This window comes from Sitophilus oryzae, unplaced genomic scaffold, assembly GCF_002938485.1.
Source record: "Sitophilus oryzae breed Bouriz unplaced genomic scaffold, Soryzae_2.0 scaffold_291_pilon_pilon, whole genome shotgun sequence".
Classification (NCBI taxonomy): Eukaryota; Metazoa; Arthropoda; class Insecta; order Coleoptera; family Curculionidae; genus Sitophilus; species Sitophilus oryzae.
This window is the reverse complement of record NW_022146853.1, coordinates 1-8,611: the sequence shown is the minus strand read 5'-3', so window position 1 is coordinate 8,611 and position 8,611 is coordinate 1. Positions and strand designations below refer to the sequence as shown.

The 8,611-nt window shown below is 31.3% G+C and overlaps 1 long non-coding RNA gene across 1 annotated transcript; it reads left to right on the top strand.

Annotated features, from left to right (window-relative positions):
- The first annotated feature begins 2,596 nt into the window (after positions 1–2,596).
- Positions 2,597–3,890, top strand: LOC115884499. The gene is made up of 3 exons (XR_004050568.1): positions 2,597–2,697; positions 3,301–3,391; positions 3,838–3,890. It is a non-coding gene; the product is annotated as an uncharacterized LOC115884499 (long non-coding RNA).
- The last annotated feature ends 4,721 nt before the right edge of the window (positions 3,891–8,611 follow it).

Below are 8,611 nucleotides of genomic sequence, written 5' to 3'. Positions count from 1 at the left end.
TAATCAGTTGTAATAAATAAAACAATGAGAAACTTACCTACCTCTTGTGACAGTAATCTTTGAGGCCCCTGTATGTCCTTATTTTAAAAATCTCAAATGATTAAAACATCATTAAAAATAGTATTCAGAATAATTAATACTGAATATTATTTGTGATTTTATCATTAGATTGATATACTCGTATCCTAGTTTAATCTACTTCAATTTTCAGTTGGCTAAAAGCTAACCTAAAACAAAATTTAGCTTTAAAACGAACTAAACAAAATTTGTTATACTTATTCATGGCTAAGCATTGTTATTAAAACATACATGATAATAAAATTATACCTATTTACATTTACATTCATTAAAATCTCATTGGAAAAGCATAAAACGTGAAACCACAGATAACATATTATGTGTTATCTGTGGTGAAACGTAAAAAAACAAAGGCGTTAACCTAACCTAACTTCTAACTTATACCGTATGATCAAAAAAAATGCGTCAGCGATGGCTATGAAAAGAAAATCGCTGTCATTTTATATGCAAAATTATATAGGGAATGTTATCGATATTCATTTCCAAGCCAACTAGACACCATTTTTTCGATCTTATGGTTATTTGTTATATTATTAATTATTATTAACATGCGCGGATCCTTCATTTGAATCTTTGTTGCAATGTTGCAGAAAAAACGTTTTAATCACCATTCAAAAACAATGTTTCTGTAGCAAAGTTTCATCAATTACGACATAACGTTTAGAAATTAACATTACAAAGCAAACTGTCTGGAGATTGACTGCAATGTTGCGAATGTAATGTGAGGTTTTTTGCTTGGTGGGGTATTAATACTACAATTATTCGCTACTTATTAATTATATAGGGTGGCTCATTTTTTAGTAGCTGGTCCATAACAGTCGAAATAATCGAAAAAAATGGCGTTCATTTGGCAAGGAAATCAACATCGATGACATCCCTCATATAACTTTACATATAGAATGAGAGTTATCTTCGTTTCACAGCCATAGCTAATAGCTAGTGCCGTTTTTTTTTCGATTATACCGGGTGAGTCTTAAATAAGTGCAAATATTTTTAAAGCTGGTAGACCTCGATAAAAGAAACATATATTTTCTCTCTACCTTTTTCCATATAAATCCAAAATAACCGAGTTATTCAAGTTTGAAAATTAAAAAAAAATATTTGTTTTTATAAAAAAAATTGAGAGCCACCATTTTTTTTTGTGTATTTGCATCCCTTTTAGTGCCGTAACCAAACAGTAAAGCCGTAACCATAGTAATATCAGAGATTAAGAAATTATACAGTGGGAAAATTTGCAGTGAACATCAGGCAGTTCTAAAATGTTCTAAAAAAACCTCATAGACGTGTTTCTGGGGTCGAAATATACTACCCCTAAAAATATTTGCACCTCGATTTGCACTTATTTGAAGACTATGAAGACTCACCCTGTATTATACCTATTTTAAGAAGAATATTTTATATGAACGTATGGTCAAAATAGTTCGTTAGAGATGTTGATACAGGGTGTTCTACTTTCTAATAGCAGAACTTTAGTAGTCGACAGAAAAAGTTATTTTAAAGAGAAAATTTCATATCTATATACGGCACAGCTGCATCTAGTGAGGATAGGTAGTAGCTATGTAATTAAAGTACCTCTACTATATTTAAATTAAATTTACTTTGAAAGGTGCTGGAAAAGGTAGTACTTATAGATAGTACTTATAGGTAGTCCCAGGTATTTGACAATCTGCTGATGGCGACATGCACATTAAAACATACTTTTTTAATTAATTTATTTATTTAATAATAATAAATCGTATTAGGAAAAAATACCATTATAATATTGTAAGTTATAATTTATCCCCTCATAACACATGCCTATTTAATTTTTTGATTATGGAATGGGCATTTTGTTTACTCACTTTTGTTTCGTCGAGCTGCTTGAATCCATTTTTACTCATGATCAAATTGGTTGAGAAGCTGTGAAGCTATAACATGTTATTTCGGGAGAGTTGAATATCTGGGAAAGTTGAGTTATTGAATGTTATTGCACTCAACAACCACGTAATTACGCCCTCCTTTATGTGTTTCAGTAATTGTTTGGCGACTGATTGTAGGGGTAAGGTATATTTTAAGGTAACCGAACGCTTTTTTTTCTGCATTCTTCTCACGGACATCTTTCTACAACATCACCAGTGATCACTGATCACCACTACAGAATACAAGAATTAGGTACTTATAGACGGTCCCTGGTATTTTACAATCAGCTGATTGCAGTTTGTAAAATACACCTGCAAAAATCTACCTGTTGAAAATATTTTATCTCTTTAAAAATATCCTTTTAAGTCCTTTACATGAGAAATACCCATTTATCATAGAATTTCTAAATTAGTATGTAAAGAAGTCCCGTATTTAATCAATATTACTAGTGTATAAACATACACAAGTGAATAAATCCCCAACGTTAAGCGTTTATATTTGACTATTATCCGTCTATTATCGAGAATGCCAAACAGATATTTTAGAATTGGCGTTCCCGAAATCGTTGAGCGACTCCGGTCCTGCCAGGGCCACAATCCCACTTCCCTGCCAGGTCAGCGTCAACCTGGAACGGCACGAAAAGCGGTCAGCAGAATGTGTACAGGTGTTTTTTTTTAACGCAGTTTGTAGTTTCACAATCCGATCCGGTCCCGTTCCCAAGTAAGTACGACCGATACAACGACATCATTAAGCGATTTGAGACATTCAGGACAACCGTACAGGTTATGTGGGTCTGCGAAGTGTAATTTGTTGATATCTAGTGCATAAAAGTGCAGTGTTCTCATTTCGACATCCTACTCGCGGCCAAATCCCAAATAACGTTACTCTCGACCCGCTCTGCTTACGTGTTCGGCCTTATTTTTTCATTTCCAAAATAATTTGTTATCTTCCCAAATTTAAATCACGCCGTTTTTAAGTGTTGTTCTAATAAATAAATGGTTTATAGTGACGTAACGTAGATTTGCGGACCGACTTTGCTAGTGGCGATTTATATGACCCGCCGAGAAAAATAGGTTACTTCTAAGTTGGAGCCCCCTTCTGGTTGTTGAACTGAATATTTTGCAATTACAGTTAGTTAAGAATTTCTATTGCACAAATTCTTCGTATTCTATCAGGTTTTTTTTTTTCTGAAAGAAAAATTATAAACAATGTTTTCTTTTGACTTGTGTATTATCAATTTATTATTGAAGATCTTGAAATGTAAAGTCAAATGTTTTTAAGATGTATTCTGTAATCTTTAATTATATATAAATTATTTTTTAGGCTGTTGATGGCACAATTAATTGAAACCCACTTAAAGTCCTACGACAGGTGATCATGGCAAATACTGCCACTGAAAATGAGGCAGATTCTGGTATGTATTGTAGTGTTTTTTTTTAATATTAAACAATTTAATAAATTCGAGAATAAATTAAATTAAAACAAAATTCTCCCTCTAGAAGGTGTTCTGGAGGGTTGTAATCTCCATTGATTAGATGGCATTAAATAATAAATGTATGATCAAAAAAAAACAGCGTCAAGTTGTTGTAGAAATGACTATTGATGACATTCTCCATATAAGATGACGGATATTGTAGTTGGCAACTTACATACGAATATTAAAAGTTAATAAGAAGCATGTAAAAAATCATTAACTTCAACGTTTTTTGACGCTTTATTAATATAAACATCGCTTAACCATAACCTTAAAATCTGAATATTTTAATCGAGGTTTTAATATACCTGTAGTATGCAGTTTTTATAACTTATTGTCTATGTTATAAAATAAAAAAAAAACATTATACATTGTATATATTTTAGGTAGTAGTATAGCTGTAACAACACAAGAGCATCCAATACAGGAGGATGCTGATCAAACCCGAAGACAGAGTAACTGGCTCAAATACAAACTACGATTCTTCAGAAGGTGTGTTTAACATTTTCTTTACATTTTCTATTATATACATGGTGATGCAATTTTTAGTACCTGTATTTTAACAACCTATAGTACTTATTTTACTGAATAAAATTTAATATCAATATGGGACCAAAAAGATTTAATTTTAAAAATACAAGGTGTTGTGGAAGTTTCAAATATATTGATGGTTTTTGGCCATGGTTTTTGGCTGTATATGAGCCATAAATTTATATTACCAGACATTTCAATTTTAATTTCATAAAATTAAAAATATCTATTACTGCCCTGTTTCAATTTAAAGTTCTCACATTTATTTGCAATTTATCTCTCCATCATGTCTATTGTTTTTTCATATCTGCCTTTTAGTTTCAACACATTAGCTTCAACATTATTTTTTAAAATGGATGATTTTTAGTCTTATATAGGGTGACCATAATGCTTAAAGTGCCTGTTAAGTACCTAAAACAAAAATAGTAAATAAAAATCGTTTTTCGATTGTGATGCAAAATACAGGGTGTTTTGGTTGGAAAAAATCAACATTTAGTTTTTAGTAACTAGCCTTGTATACCGGGTGCGTCTCAAAAGTATCTCACGCCCTTATAACTTTTATTTATTTTTTTCGGATAAAATAAACGAGATTTGGTATGTATATGACATAAATTAGGACTGATTGACGGATTCAATTGTTTCCCTCACTTCCTGTTTCACCGGAAATTACTATAACTTTTGATTTTTAAATGGCACTCTCGGTATTTTTACTTTATTCTATAGAAAATTACAGTTTGACTAGAATGACATATGATATGTCAACTTTTGACATTTTACATATGGTTTGCACTGTCGTTCCATTTGAAAAAAATTGAGATATGATTAAAAATACGATTTGTGTATATTCTAACCGGCCAGGGCAAGACGACTATTTTCAAAGGCTCCTTAATTAAGAATTGGCGTCTTTAGCACGACCACGGCATTCTTTATTGATATTTAAAATTCGATTTTTAAGCGCAAATGTCAAAAGTTGACATATAATATATCATTCTATTCAGAGTGTCATTTTCTGCCGAATAAAGTAAAAATATACCGCAGGTGTTATTTAAAATCTAAAGTTGTAGTCATTTCCGGTGAAACAGATGACCAAAAAAAATTGAATACCTTTAATCAATCCTAATTTATGTCATATCATACGAAATCTTGTTTTTTTTATGAAAAAAATAAAAAGTTATAAAGGGATGAAGCCACCTTTTGAGACGCACCTGGTATTGTCAAAATTATTTTTTAAAATATGAGCGACTATTACCCATGATTTATAGAAAAAATGGGATGGAAACATTACACCCTGTATAATCTCCTGTTCCTGGGAAACTTCATTTAAGGATCGTGTCTTATACTAATAGCCATCATAAATATATAGAGTGCAATAAAACAATTTAGATCTGTTTAATAAGGTTAAATATGAGAATAGATTGAGGTAAAAGAAATTTTAAAGTGGGTTTCAGTTGTATTGGCATGTCGTTACAGGCGGACACAAATGCAATAGATGCGATTTTGAGGCTTCATCAGCAACATCATTGACCAATCATTTGACCATATCCCATTCGGGTGCCAGCGAAGTCGAAATGGAAGTGGCTGAGAATAACAACCCCCTGCGGATAGGGTACATCGGTGAGTGACTTCGATGCATTTTATTTACTTAACTGGCTTTTTTTATTTATTTTTATGTTTGATTAATACGCATCTGGTTGCTTTGAATATTTTAATTTTAAATTTGAATGTTTTGCAATTTTTTAGAATTATCAAATATCAACGACAGCTCAGTTCAAGGCAAAAAAAATAAAATACAAAAATATTAGGTTATGACAAAACAGTGTTCCCAACTCTCAGAAATTTATCTCCCTAAAAATCTAAAACGCTCGCATCAAAATCCCCAAAATATCCCTGAATCCTAAAAAATATCTGGAAAAAAAACCTAAAAATATAAATAATAATAAATAAACAATTTGTTGTGTTTTTAAGTGGTTGACCTTGAAAGCGTCTAATCACAGCAATGTAGCCAACTGTTCGAAACTTTCCATTAAAGCAATATCAAACCTTCTTAAATCCAAAACAACTAAAATCCCCACAACTGTTATCCAAGATTCGGTGATTAAAATAAATAAATTATTTTGTTTTATTTATACTTTCCTATTAATTTTGAAAAAATAGCAGTAGCGGTCTTATCTCCTCTTTGGTAGCGGTAAAATTCCATATACGTATTGTTTACAAATATACTCAGCCTAATCTCCAAAAAGTGAAGCCCAAACAGTGAAAAGAACAATATGAATTCTGCATAAGTCTATTTCACCCGGATATTCATTTAACTGTACATGCCTCACCTGAGAGAAGTTTTCATTGGTCGATGTTTTTATAGGGAAGTCGTTGACTGACATTTCACCTAACCTTCAATTTTAATTATGTTTTTATTATTTATAAATATGGAGGGCTTTAAAAAGGAGATTTATCGACAATGGGCATATTTGAAATTTCTGTCCCTACTTTAAAGCAAGTTTCTCGGTTTGACACCAGAGGCATTGTAAGCGTGTGAGATTGATCATTTTCATTGTTAGTATACGATTTAATTGTGTTTTGCTATTTTTTTTAAATTTAGAGTTAATTTATTGAACTATTAGCAATGTACCAATGAGTATGATTAAAAAAATCCTAAACGATAGGTCTGCTTCGTACCTGGCTGTATAAGTGGAACTTACAGTGGAAAAAAGACAAATAAAGAACGGGGTGAAAGAAACCCAAGCCTTTTCAAAGGTCCTAATGTAAGTGGTATACCTAATTAATTAAAAAAATATGGATAGATGTTAAGAAAAACATTCAAATTATATACTGTCAGTGCACAGATTAATTTTAACTTAACTCTTTTGAGATAAATTGAGTTCACTATTTATTTATTAATATTTTATTTACGAAAATTTACCTTTACAATTATTAGGTGACATTGAATATAATACATCTTGAATTTCTTGTCTACGAAACAGTGACAATTTGCAAAACTTTGCTAATGACATTAAAACTTAAATTCAGAAAATCTAAAGAAAAAACACTATTGGACACAGGAAACATTTCAGCTTAATGTGCATATTCTCTGGTTTCAGCTATAAAAAGTTATGGGATAGAAAGGACGCAACAGTAGTGTTCATCTTCACTTTACATTGAAGTTATTCCTGATAAAATACTTTTAATTTTCGCGATTCAGTTTCTGTCAATTGCCGTAAAACCACTACTAGTTTGTTACGAAAGGTTTTAATGTTTTTAAAATGGTATCACACTGAACTGCATGTAAACATATCAATTTTAAATGTTTTTATGAAAAACTATTAATAAATCACTAACACAAACACACCATAAACTATTTAATTCGCATTTCTCATCAAGAAACAACTCTGGAGACAATTACTGTTTACATCAAATCAAAGGTTGAACTGGTGATATTTGTTGCTGGAACTTCTATCTTTTTTGTACAACAGTTCTCGGGAAGATTTATTTTAGCAGCTTATATTTTTCTTCGGCCGTGTGTGCACTAAAAATAACCATATAATGAAACAATTTTATAATAACAACTTAGAAAAAGAATATCTAAAACCGGCATCTGATATAACCTAACTTCTAACATACTTTTCAAACTCAAATTTAAGGTTTTGTATTCACAATTTTAGCCACGCACATTGTTCAGTTAGAAAAAAACACGTTTCTAAAAGCTAAATCTGGTAAAAATATGCCCAAATATTAACTGAACTCTATAATTTATAACAAAATAGTAAATTCTTGCCATAAGAAGCTGTGTATTTTTCAATCTCTTTGATCACATGCGCCCCTAACGGCGATTTTTGAACTTCATTTAGATCATGAAATCTGGGCCCAACATTTTTGCGTTCGATTCGCCTCCTCCTTTTAGACTCCATATTTATAACACATTATCATGGAGTTGGAAAAATATCAATAAATAGTTGGAAACAATAAACTAAACAAAATCACTCCTTTACGCGCACAAATAAAAAGTAATCCAAACAGAACTAAAACAACAATCAATCGGAGTTGGGCGCAATCGCAGTTCAATCCATATCCGGGTGAAATAGACTTATGCAGTTTTAATATGGAGCTGGGTTATGTTGTCTTTTTCTTACGGCACAGAAATTGCACACGGGGTTAAATAGGGAACCCTGAGTATATTTGTAAATAATACGTATATGTAAAATTCCATTGAAATTTTATCTCTAAAAATATCCCCAAAAAATTTTACTCCCTAAAAAAATCCCCATATAGATTTTTTCTCCTAAAATTTAAGGATAAAATCCCGGAGTTGGTAACACTGTGACAAGAACGGTAAACTAATAGGATTGCTCATCCTCATAATACGTACGTTCGCCTCTTCCCGCACTTCAGCTGACAGTTGTGACGTCATTGTAGTCCTTGTCATGATAGTGTGTATTATTAGTTGCCTATGGTAAACTTATAAAAATAACAGCTGAGAAAATTTGAGTTAATTATTTTATCAATTTTAAATGTGAAAAAGGTGTTTTTAAGTTCTTAGAGCTATAGAGTGTATAAATACGTTCATTTTGTGTTGTAAATTGTGACACAGTGCTTACTAAGTGCCTACGATATTGCTTATTTATTATTTTAAAGCAA